At 42.0% G+C, this 13048-nt stretch overlaps 1 pseudogene; it reads left to right on the forward strand.

Annotated features, from left to right (window-relative positions):
* The first annotated feature begins 11327 nt into the window (after positions 1-11327).
* Positions 11328-12427, forward strand: LOC115296974 (annotated as a pseudogene).
* Positions 12428-13048: the final 621 nt, after the last annotated feature.

Below are 13048 nucleotides of genomic sequence, written 5' to 3' on the forward strand. Positions count from 1 at the left end.
TACTCCCCCTCAGGTTTTCCCTCAGGAATTTAACAGAAGATCTTGGTATGGCCAGAGACCACCCCTCATACAATGGAAATGAGCCAATCAGGAATGGACAACCCAGCACCTAGAACTATCCAGCCAATAAGGGTAGAGCCTGAGAAAGAACAAGAGGGAAGGGGAGGCGGAGGGCTGGCCGAACCTTATAAAGACCTTTGCCTGCAGTCCTCAGGCTTTCACTTTCAGATGTCCCCTCTCCGTAAAAAGAGCTTTCCTACTATTCTTCCTTTCTAATCTTATATTCTAATAAACTTTCGCCTGCTGCTAAAAAAAAGTATGAATATTTACTGATTTTTGGTACACATACTTTATCAGTTAAGGAAGTTGACTTCCGTTAAACGGTGTTGACTGCTTTTTCTATAAAAATTATCATGTGCTTTTTTTCCTCCCTTTAAATCTCTTAATATGCTAAATATATTAACAAATTTTCCAAGGTTAACCTATCTTTAGATTTCCATGGTAAATTTTTCTTGGTCATGACATACACACACACGCACGCACAGGCACTATGTTTATTAGTGAGATTGGTGTGCCATTTTCCTCTCCCCCATTAGCTTCATTTGATTAATGATAAAGTTATTTTAATCTATAAAATGACTTGGAAAGTTCTCTCTCTCTCTTCTCTGGAAGGGTTATATATTTGTATTAGAATAAAATGAGGGGCACCTGGCTGGCTCAGAAGGTAGAGCATGTGACTCTCTGTATTGGGGTCATAAGTTTGAGCCCCATGGTGGAGGTAGAGATCATGAAAGAAAGGAAGGGAGAGAGAGAGAGAGAGGAAGGCAGGAAGGCAGGATATGCTCTTTAAATGTTTGGGAGAGGGGTGCCTGGGTGGCTCAGTCGGTTGAGCGGCCGGCTTCGGCTCAGGTCAGATCTCACGTTTGTGGGTTCGAGCCCCACGTCAGGTTCTGTGCAGACAGCAAGCTCAGAGCCTGGAGCCTGCTTCCGGTTCTGTGTCTCCTCTCTCTGCCCCTCCCTCTCTCATGCTCTATCTCTCTCTGTACCCAAAATAAATAAAAAACATTTTTAAAAAATTTTAATGTTTGGGAGAAATGATTATTAAACTATTTGGGCCTGCTGCGTGTGTGTAGCTATTTAATAACTGATTTGATTTCCTTGGTTATAGGTTTATTCAGTTTTCTGGTTCATGTCGGGTCCCAGCATTACGGACGCTTTTGGCAGTAGGCAACCAAAGACCTAACAGTGGCCTCAGTAGAAAGTCTCTCTCATCCTCTGCCTCACTTACACAACCAGAGTGCGGAGGAGGTGTCCCCGAGCTGGCGTAGATGCTCAAGGACACGGCCTCCTTCCGCGTCCTCACCTCCTTATCTTTAGCTGCTGGCTTGTCACTTTGTGTTCTCAAGTTGAGTACAGCACCTCTAGGCATCCTGTGGATCCAAACAGGGACAGTCTGAGAAACATTGTCTTTTCATTTGGGACTGCAGTTGGCATTGGAACTGATCTTTTCTGAGATCAAGGAAACTTTACCTTGCAATTCTGTAGGAAATCATACTCTGTGTTTTATAAGAAACTACATATGTATATATATACAATCTAAGGTTTTAATATATTAGCATAAATATTTTCATAGTATTCTCTTAGGATTAGAAAAATCTCTGTTCTATCTGTAGTTATGCATCTCTTTTCTTTCTTAATATTGCTCTTGGCATTTTCTGTTGTTCTCTCTCTCAATTTTGCCTGAGCTGTTTTGCTTTATTATTCTTTCTTTTTGTGAAATAAACTTTGGCTTTGTTATCTATATATTTATTTTGTGTTTTCTTTTTAAAAATTCATTTCTACTCTTAGCTTTTATTCTTTTTTTAGGTTTATTTTATTGTTCTTTTCTGACTTCTTAAATTGGATGCTTAGCTCATTAATTTTCAATTTTTCTCCTTTTCTAATATACATATTTAAGGCCATGAATTCACTTTTCAGCTGCATCCCATAAGATTTGACTTACGATATCTTAATTATAATTATTAAATATTTTTTCAAATCTTCATTATGATTTTTTTGGAGCTAATTGTAATAAGTTTCTACATTCCAAACACATGAAATTTAAAATGTATCCTTTTGTTAAGGTATTTCTAGTTTTTGTTGCTGTTGTTGTTAGAGAGAATGCAAATGGTAGAGAGGGGTAGAGGGAAAGAGAGAGAGAGAGAGAGAAAGAGAGAGAGAGAGAGAGAGAGAGAGAGAATCCTAAACAGGCTCTAAGATGCCCAAACACAAAGCCTGACATGGGGCTTGATCCTACAACCTTGGGATCATGAGCTGAAATCAAGAGTTGGACACTCAACCAACTGAGCCACTCAGGTGCCCCGATGCATTTTTTTAAAAAAATGTTTTATTTATTTTTGAGAGAAAGAGGCAGGCAGCGTGAGCAGGGTCAGAGAGGGAGTGAGACCCAGAATCTGAAGACAGGCTCCAGGCTCTGAGCTAGCCACCAGCACAGAGCTCCATGCAGGGCTCGAACCCACAAACCGTGAGATCATGACCCGAGCTGAAGTTGGACGCTTAACCAACTAAGCCACTCAGGTGCGCCAGCCCCTATGCATTTCCAACTCAATTGCATTGTGCCAAAGAATATGAAATGGGTGCTAATGATTCTTTAAAATAGACTTTGTCTTAGAGCAGTTTTAGGTTTATAGAAAAGTTGAGCTGAAAGAACAGAGGGTTCCATATACCCCCTCCTTCCCTCCCCACAAAGTTTCCCCTATTATTAATATTTTGTAGTACATTTGTTACAATCAATGAGCCAATATTGATATACTCTTATTAACCAAAGTCTATAGTTCATGTTAGGGTTCACTCTTCATGTTGTTCAGGTCGATGCTTTTTTTTTTTTTTTTAATTTGAGAGCATGCACATGTGAGCAGGGAAGAGGAGCAAAGGGAGAGAAAGGTTCTTAAGCAGACTCCACGTGGAGCACAGGTTTTTAATTTTAATGTAACCCAACTTACCTATCTTTTTCCTCCATGGATCACGCGTTATGGGCTGTATCTAAAAACTCGTCGCCAAGCCAAAGGTCATCTAGATTTTTTCCTACATTACACACTTATCTGATTTGAAATGTTTGGCTTTTCATTCTTCCCAGTATAGTCCTCTTTTGCCTTGGACTCAGAAGTTTCTGAGCCCTTCCTTCTAGTTGTTCCTATTTGAGCAGCCACATTTCCAAATCCCTCATTTCTCAAGTACCAGTTTTCTTCCCTCTTGGGCAACCATCTTCCAAGACCATAAAGGCTCACTATTTTTTTAAGTTTATATTTATTTGTTTTGAGAGTCAGAGAGAGCAGAGAGAAAGGGAGAGAGAGAGAGAGAGAGAGAGAGAGAGACAGAGACAGAGAGAGAGAGAATCCCAAGCAACTCCATACTATCAGCACAGTGCTTAAGGTGAGGCTTTATCTCATGACCTGAGCCACGATAAAAATCAAGAGTTGGATGCTTAACTGACTGGTGCCCCGAGGCTGAGTAGTTTTTCAGTTTCCTAGTGTTTCTGGTCTCATTGCTGTGTTCTTGGACTTTTGGACAGCAGCCATCATTCCACTCTTTCAGTCCTCAAAACATCGCCACGGAGGTCGTAAAGGGAAGGAAAGCCAATGATAAGGAGGTAGTATTTGCTCGTTTCCAGAACCCGCTTCGGGAGATAAAAGAACAAACACTTTCCAAACTTTGTAATTCCAGCCTGTTTGATCTAAATTTAAATGCAGTGCCCCTTTGTTAATTAACTGTCATCTTTATTGATCTTCCTCGAAGCTTTAGCAAGAAAACGCCTATAAGAAAAGGTTTCAGTTACAGAATTTAAATTGACGATATCTCTGATATCAGAAAGCAGAAACTAACTCATTTCTTCTTATTTGCCTTTTTTGTAGCTGGGTAATTTGAGTTCCTAAAGGTTCTAACAATCATACCTTTATCTTTTATTCAGAAACAATAAGAAGAAATGTGTTTGAGGGACTTGGTGGGTAAGTGATTTTATAAATGACTGCCCGTTCTGGTTAAGCATGCTTCTTCTTTTTTTAAGTTTTCAGTAATTCTTTTTTTAATGTTCATTTATTTATTTTTGACAGAGAGAGAGAGAGAATGTGCTTGGCAGGGGCAGAGAGAGAGAGGGAGACAGAGAATCCTAGCAGGCCCGATGCGTTCGGTGCAGAGCCCAGCTTAGGACTCAAACTCACAAACCATGAGATTATAACCTTAGCCAAAATCAAGAGTCAGCTGCTTCGCTGACTGGAGCCATCCCAGCGCCCCTGATTGAACATCCTTCTTATACAGATTAACTCACTAAACCATTCACAGGATGTCTGTCTTACGTGTTTAATGTAAACAAACTGAGACAAAGGGTGTGTGTTAGCTTCCAAGGGCTGTTGTGACAAATTTCCAAAAACTAGGTAAGTTTCAACAACAGAAATTTGTTTTCTCACAGTTCTGGCGGCCAAAAAATCTGAAACTGAGAGGTTAGCAGGGCTGTCCGTGCTCTCTCTGAAGACTCTGGGAGAAGAAGAATCCTTCCTGACCTCTTTCTAAGCTTCCAGCGGTTGCTGCCTGTCCTATCATTCCTTGGCTTACAGTTAGGTCACTCTGGCTTCCGTCATCGTCTTCTCATGACCATCTTCCCTTCGTGTGTCCCTAGAAGTCCTCCTTCTAAGGAGTAGACTTAGGGTCCACCCTGTTCCAGCACAACCTCATCTTACTAATTACATCTGCAAAGGCCTTTCTCCACATAAGGTCACAGCCACAGGGATCCAGGATTAGGATGTTGGCATATCATTTGGGGGAACACAATCTGATCCACAATAGAGTTCATGCTATAGGCCTAGACTATCAACATCACATTCATCAAAGAGAAAACCGCACAGGACAGAACGTGCCTCAGGAGAACAACTGGGTAGGTAGTGGTATGGTTGTAGTTTAGAAGGACTATATCAGACAAAGAAGGTGCCTATTCTAAACCTTCTGAGAGAAACAGAGTCTAAATCTATGTTTGACTTTAGCCTTGAAAAGGATAATGAGGAAAAAAAAGAACCCAAATCTTCAATATTAACTAAAGGGAATTATCAAAGTCAGTAACAGTTAAATGCAAAATAATCACAGCTCACAATGGGCAGGACATGAGAGACTAGGTCTCAAAATGGGCCACCAGCCAAGTTGTAAAAGGCAACATAATCTCTATACCTTAATTTTTGTTTCCTTTTGTTCCTTGTTTTTGTTTTGCTTCATTGTCGGTTGATCAAGAGTCTGGTAACATTTCTCACCTATGTTATGGGTTGGAAATTCCTCAAGTCTCGAAAAGCCACTCAAGACACGTGGGAGTCTAAAGAGGAAAGACTTCAGAGTCCGTTGAGAATTATCTGGAAGGAAAGGGTGAGTCACTTGTTTCCTCCAGCTGAGGGACACGTCTGACCCTGAGTGGAACTTCTTACATGCACAAGTGAAGCAATTACCCGTAGAAAGAAACGACCATCTTGCTGAAGCTGCTACGCACCGTCTATTAATCCAAGGACACCTTGGATCCACGTGGTCTCTGGTTGTGTTTCCTACCTCACTGGTGATTGAAGAAAGCAGCGCACTGCCCTGAAGAATGGGAACCGCACACGCTCCGTCCAGGTGCTATGTGGCTGGAAGGATGTGTAGGCGGTGAGACCCTCGACTCCATGGGTTCCCTGATCTAATGTGCCCCATACGCGTACAGCTCTTGTCATTCCTCGTGACTAAAACACATGCTGTGAGGCAACTGGGGCCACTGGAGTCTCCCACTGGTGTCACAAGTGTCTGTGAAGGTTTGGCTGTTCACGGTGCTGCCTCCTCTGCTCTGTGTCTTGTCCTAACGCCAGTAATCTTCGGCCTGTAACCAGGAGCATATTGTGCCTTCTGAGAGAGATCAACAAGCCATGGCCGAAACCCACTGGTCCTGTGGTGTCTCAACTCTAGGGCATCGGAGATTACACTGAATGGTTTTAAATGTCAAATGTGATTGAGTCATTACAATATCAGTAAAATGTCATCTCTTAAAAAAATTTTTTTAATGTTTTATTTAGTTTTGATACAGAGGGAGACAGAGCATGAGAGGGGGAAGGGCAGAGAGAGAGGGAGACACAGAACCGGAAGCAGGCTCCAGGCTCTGAGCTAGCTGTCAGCACAGAGCCTGAGGTGGGGCTCAAATCCACGAACGTGAGATCTGACCTGAGCAGAAGTCGGAGGCTTAACCGACTGAGCCACCCAGGTGCCCCATGTCCTCTATTGAATTAGCAGAGACTTTTCACATTTATTTGTTAGTTCTCGTAGGGTTTGTTTTTTTGATCCACTCCTTATGTACCATTTTATTGTGAAGATATCACAAGTATTCCTAATGCAACCCTCCCCAGTACGATTAGACACTCTTACTCTCCCCTTTGTTACACAAAATGTATAGTTTACCCCCTGGCACATACTGCGAATCCAAATTTGGGAAAATGTATATCAAGTCACACCTTACTATGCTTTGCCAAGTGCCTTTAACTTTAAATACGTACCAAAATATTGCATCCTATTATTTTGTTTGGTTTTTGGTTTTTTTCTAATGTTTTATTTATTTTTGAGAGAGAGAGAGAGACAGCATGAGCAGGGGAGGGTCAGAGAGAGAGAGACACAGAATCAGAAGCAGGCTCCAGGCTCTGAGCTGTCAGCACAGAGCCCGATGCAGGGCTCGAACCCGCAAACTGCGAGATCATGACCTGAGCCGAAGCTGGACGTTCACCCGACTGAGCCACCCAGGCGCCCTGCATACTATTATTTTGCAAAAACTGAAATCCAGAAGATATGATAGGTACACCTTTCCATACGTTCAAGTCTTCTTTTGTGTCACTCAGTACATTTTTTAAAAAACTTATTCCTAGAAATTTTGTCTTTTTGGTTACAATTGTAAACAAAACTCTTCTTCCATTAATCTACTGATTCATGAATATTAATTTTGCATCCAGATACCTGAGGAAAGTCTCTTACTCTTCTAGTACTTTTTAAATGGTTTCCCTCAGGTTTTCCAGCCGAACAATTATACCATTTAAAATAATCATAAATTTTCCTCTTTCCAATTTTATTTATACTCCTTAGTTCATTCTCTTATTATTATTTTTTAAGTGTTTGTTTGTTTGTTTAGAGAGGATGAGCAGGGGAAGGGCAGGCAGAGAGAGAGGGAGAAAGAGAATCCCAAGCAAACTCCACACCACCAGTGCGGAGCCAGATGTGGTCTCATGAAAGAATATTTAAAAAATTTTTTTAAACATTTATTTAATTTTTGAGAGACTGAGAGACAGAGCATGAGTGGGGGAAGGGCAGAAAGAGAAGGAGACACCGAATCCAAAGTAGGCTCCAGCCTGTCAGCAGAGCCTGACACAGGGCTCGAACTCACGAACCATGAGATCATGACCTGAGCTAAAATCGGGCACTTAACCAACTGAGTCACCAAGGTACACCTCACGAAAGAATATTCTTTGTTGAAATTTTAGAGACCATCTTTGAAATACAGTTAAGATTTGCAAAGAGGATTTTTTTTAGGTAAAATTCACATAATATAAAGTTAACCATTTAAAAATGAATAATTCAGTGGCTTTTAGTACACTCAATGTTGAGCAATCACTCCTTCTATCAAGGTCCAATACAGTTCATCACCCCAGAGCAAACCCCATACTTACTAAGCAGTAGCTCCCCATTCCTTCCTACCTCGTGCCCCTGGCAACCCCAAGCTCTCTATGAATTTACCTATTCTAGATACTCACACAAGTAGAATCATACCATATGTGTCTGGCTTCATTGATTTAGCTTAATGCTTTTAAGATACATCCAGGTTGTAGCATTAATTCATTTCTTTTTATAACTAAATAATATTCTTAAAAAAAATTTTTTTTTGTTTTTTATTTATTTTTGATAGAGAGAGACAGCGTGAACAGGGGAGGGTCAGAGAGAGAGGGAGACACAGAGTCCAAAGCAGGCTCCAGGCTCTGAGCTAGCTGTCAGCACAGAGCCCGACGTGGGGCTCGAACCCAGGAACTGTGAGATCATGACCTAAGCCGAAACCGGACGCTTAACTGACTGAGCCACCCAGGAGCCCCAACGAAATAATATTCTATTGTATGTATATACCATAATTTGTTTATCCATTTATCCATCAATGGGCATTTAGGTTATTTCTGCCTTTTGAATTGTGAATAGGACTGCTATGAACACTGGCATACAAACATTTGTTTGAATATATGCTTTTAATTCTCTGGGGCATATAACTAGGAGTAGAATTGCTGGATCATATGGTAGTTATATATTTAATTATGAGGAAATGCCAAAATGTAAAAGTTAAATTTTAAAGGTATTTTGACTCAAATAATGGGAGAGTAAATATACACTGAAGGGGAGGAAATAGGGGGGAAGGGTGAATGGAGAGTTCTTTCGATGGAGAAGTTTAATGTGGTTTCCTAGGAACGAATGCAGATATAATCATATTTGTAATTTTTCATAAATCTTGGACAAGGAGTGCAAAGTTAAGTGAGTTTAGAGATGACATTAGATGATGTGCCAAGCGTGAGGCCCAGAAAGCAGGAAGGTGTTGAGAAGCTGTATAATTGGTCAGAACATTCTCAAATGAACTATAATATGAGCAAATACTAAGTGAGGAAAATAGTATCAATAAAGGTGTGAGAATGATGAACCCAAATCTATCACTTACTAATGATGAGAAAACAGCTTTTAAGATTATTCTTTTTTTTTTTAATGTTTTTATTAATTTTTGATACAAAGAAAGAGCATGAAGAGGGGGAGGGGCAGAGAGAGAAGGAGACACAGAACCGGAAGCAGGCTCCAGGCTCTGAGCTAGCTATCAGCACAGAGCCTGACGCGGGGCTCGAACCCACGAATGTTAGATCTGACCTGAGCCGAAGTCGGAGACTCAGCCGACGAGCCACCCAGGCGCCCCAAGATTATTCTCTTAAGAAATCACTTTAGCGGCACCTGGGTGGCTCAGTCGGTTAAGCCTCCGACTTCGGCTCAGATCTGATCTCACCATTTGTGAGTTGGAGCCCCGCATCCAGCTCTGTGCTGGCCGCTGAGAGCCTGGAGCCTGGGTCAGACTCTGTGTCTCCCTCTCTCTCTGACCCTCCCCTGCTCCCACTCTGTGTCTCTCTCAAAAATAAATAAACATTAAAAAAATCACTTTAGTGAGGGGCATCTGGTGGCTCAGTTCATTAAGTGTACAACTCTTGATTTAGGCTCAGGTCATGATCTCATGGTTCTTTGAATTTGAGCCCCCAGTTGGGCTCTGTGCTGACAGTGCAGAGCCTGCCTGGGCTTCTCTCTCTTCCTCTCCCTCCTTCTCTCTCTCAAAATAAAATTAAAAAACTAAAAACACACACACACACAAAATAAAATTAAAAAACTAAAAAAAAATCGCTTTAGTGAGATATGAATTACTGTGCATGCCCAAGAAGAATGTTGGACAAAAGGAAATATCATCCTATTGTACCACATTTGAAAATTATAGTCATGACTCAGGCGGACAAAGACAGATAACTTTATTTTTATCTCTTAACTGATTTTGACCTTGCCGAGCATCAATCATTTTTTTTTTCCAGCAGCAATAAACAGAAATGCTTGCCAAAAAATGTAAGTACATCAGTCTGGATTACAAACAAGTCTCTCCAGCTTCCCCAGACTCTTCTGTGTGTACCCTAGTGTGGCAATGCTTATGGGAACAGCCCCAGACAATGGATTTGTCTGCTCTGTCACCTAGTTTGTACCTAAATGACCATGAATATCAATATCTAGGTCCTTCTTCATTAAAAGGCACATGAAAAAGGCACTCACAATACAAATGAGACACAAGAGTCTTTCAGCCATTTTTGAGGTAGTTGCCACTAATAGGAAGAGACTCAGCCATGTTATTTCTAGCTCGCCTGATCATCTCCTTTGTAAGTATCAGAGGATAGAGGGTCCAACACAGGGAGTGGAGACCTTGATGAAACATCAGTGCCAAATGTTTTTTTTTCAAGTGTCTATATATTTTTTTTGCTTATGCATACTTTTTCCTTCACTATTGTTAGGGAGATCATATTTATTATCATACTTCTGTCTTTTTATTGAAGACTTTTTTTTTCTGAGAAAATGGTGTCATGGTATTACTCTTTGCTAGATGAGAGCAAAAAATTTTCTTAATATAATGATAGTGGCCATGTAAATATAGTAGGCTGATGCTTTCTTCTTCCTTCTACCTCTTTAACAAATGGTATAGTTGGGCTATTTCATCCCTCTATGAGTCACTTACACAAAATCCATCCTGTTTTGTCCATTTAACAGTGACAGGCTGCCATATATTATGCTCGATAAAGAGGATCTAAGGACAAAGAATGACATGTTGTGTCCTGCACAACGTCTGTAAGTTCAGAGAGCAGGGAATGGACACAGCCAGTGCAGGCATGATCATAGGTGTGTGTGTGTGTGTGTGTGTGTGTGTGCGTGTGTGTTAAAATATGGTACACATAGACCTGAAAACATATTTACTGGTTGTTATGGAAACACAAAGGAGGGCATATAACTGAGAACTGGGGATGAGACAGGAAAAGAGAACTCAGGTAATACATTTTGTAGATAGGGATATTGGAATCGAGGTGAAGGACACATTGTAGTGTGCAAGGTGAGAAAACAGGGAAAGACATTGTAGGCAGAGGACTGATTTGAACAGTGGCATGATAATGAAGCACGCTTCAGGAATTTCAGAAAACATAGTAAGCTGCAACACAGAATGTAAGGGTTGGAAGAAGTACAAGATAATGATGGAGAAGTTGACTTTTTCAAAATGTAGTTTTAAATTTTTAAATAAAATTAATGTCTGGAATGTTTTGTTGAATTATAGTTGTATTCGTAATCCTCTAATTTAAAAAAAAAAATCCAGCACTTCTATTACCTGCATGTTGGTTCTTCTTTGCCTTTCCTCAACGTTGGCAATTTTCTCTCAAAAATTTTTTAACTTTTTCTTCATTGACTTTAGTCTTAAAATTTTCTTTCCTTTCACCTTTTATCACTATTAAAGCTTCCTCTGCTGTGTTTTTCACTCTTGTGTTTCTTTTAATTAGGTTTTTGTTTATGGAATGAATGATCTTTTATTTTGCATTACTTTCTGAACTCTTGTCACTTTATTCTGAGTTTTTGTAATCCTAATTTAGTTTTTTTTATAGCATATTTTATTTTAATGTCTTTTAGCTTGTGTTAAAATAATATGTTATAGTCCCATTTTTCCAGGCCCCTGGTTTGGGACGCCTCCGTTCCCCATGGTAGGGCACCTGGCTTCCGACTTGGCCTTCTCACCGCCGGGAGGGCCGGAGCCCAGCTGGGTTGACCCTCGGACCTGGCTGAGCTTCCAAGGCCCTCTGGGCGAGTCAGGAATCGCCCTGGATTGGGCCACGCGCTGAGGTGTGGGGGATTCCCCTGTGCGCACCCCCCCCCCCCCATGAGTTCTGCTGAGGGGGATGACGTACTGTGGGCCTCAGGTTGGAGACCTCTCAGCCAGAGGGCAAAAGGGGAGCCGGGGTGGAGAGCAACTCCGAGGGGGCCTCCCACGAGCCCTGCTCTGCCCCATCTGGGGCTGTGAAGCCTGAAAGGAGACAAAACACCGAGAAGTCCCAGGACATCAAAGCTCTGCAGAAAGACCTGGAACAATTTGCCAAGCTCCTGAAGCAGATGAGGATCACCCTGGGATATACTCAGGCCGATGTGGGGCTCACCCTGGGGGTTCTCTTTGGGAAGGTGTTCAGCCAAACAACCATCTGCCGTTTTGAGGCTTTGCAGCTCAGTTTCCAGAACATGTGTAAGCTGCGGCCCCTGCTGCAGAGGTGGGTGGAGGAAGCTGACAACAACGAAAATCTGCAGGATATGCAAAGCAGAGACGCTTGTTCAGGCCCAAAAGAGAAAGCGAACACGTATTGAGAACCGAGTGAGAGGCAACCTGGGGAGCATGTTCCTGCGGTGCCCGAAACCCCCCAGCAGCAGATCAGCCACATTGCCCAGCAGCTCGGGCTGGAGAGGGATGTGGTCCGAGTGTGGTTCTGCAATCGCCGCCAGAAGGGCAAAGGATCAAGCAGTGACTATTCGCAAGGAGAGGATTTTGAGGCTTCTGGGTCCCCTTTCCCAGGGGCGCCAGTATCCTTTCCTCTGGCACCGGGGCCCCATTTTGGTACCCCAGGCTATGGAGGCCCTCACTTCACCACACTGTATTCCTCAGTCCCTTTCTCTAGGTGAAGCCTTTCCCTCTGTGTCTGTCACCACTCTGGGCTCTCCCATGCATTCAAACTGAGGTGTCAGCCTTTCCCTAGAAAGGGGGCCAGAGGAAGGGGGATAGCTAGGGAAAGAGAACCTGGGGTTTGTACCAGGGCTTTGGGATTCAGTTCTTCTCTCACTAAGAAAGGATTTGGGAACACAAAGGGTGTCGGGGCAGGGCATTTGTGGGGAGGAGAGGGAGTCCGGTACTGGTTGGAGGGAGGTGAAGTTCAAGGATGCTCTTGTTTTTAATCCCCACATCACTTATCACTTTCTTAAGTAAAGAAGCCTGGGAGACACACACACACACACACACACACACACACACACACACACAAATGTTATAGCTTTGATCTACTGTTTGGTCTCTCCTGGCATTTGTTCATTAGCAGTAGGAATGTTATTCTGCATTTAATCCTCTTTTTTATTATAATAATTTATATGGGATTAATCTTGATATTTTTGTTACTCATTTTTAAGATTTAAAAAAAATATTTGTTTACTTTTGAGAGAGAGAGAGAGAGAGACAGAGAGAGAGTAAAGGAACCAGCAGGAGAGGGGCAGAGAGAGGGTGACAGAGGATCTGAAGCAGGCTCTGTGCTGACAGCAGAGAGCCCCATGCAAGGCTTGAACTCATGAACTGTGAGATCATGGCCTGAGCTGAAGTCAGACACTTAACTGATTGACCCAGGTACCCCTAAGGTTTTTACATTGTAGTGAAATACACGTAACATAA

Source organism: Suricata suricatta, chromosome 7 (assembly GCF_006229205.1).
Source record: "Suricata suricatta isolate VVHF042 chromosome 7, meerkat_22Aug2017_6uvM2_HiC, whole genome shotgun sequence".
In the NCBI taxonomy this organism is placed as follows: domain Eukaryota; kingdom Metazoa; phylum Chordata; class Mammalia; order Carnivora; family Herpestidae; genus Suricata; species Suricata suricatta.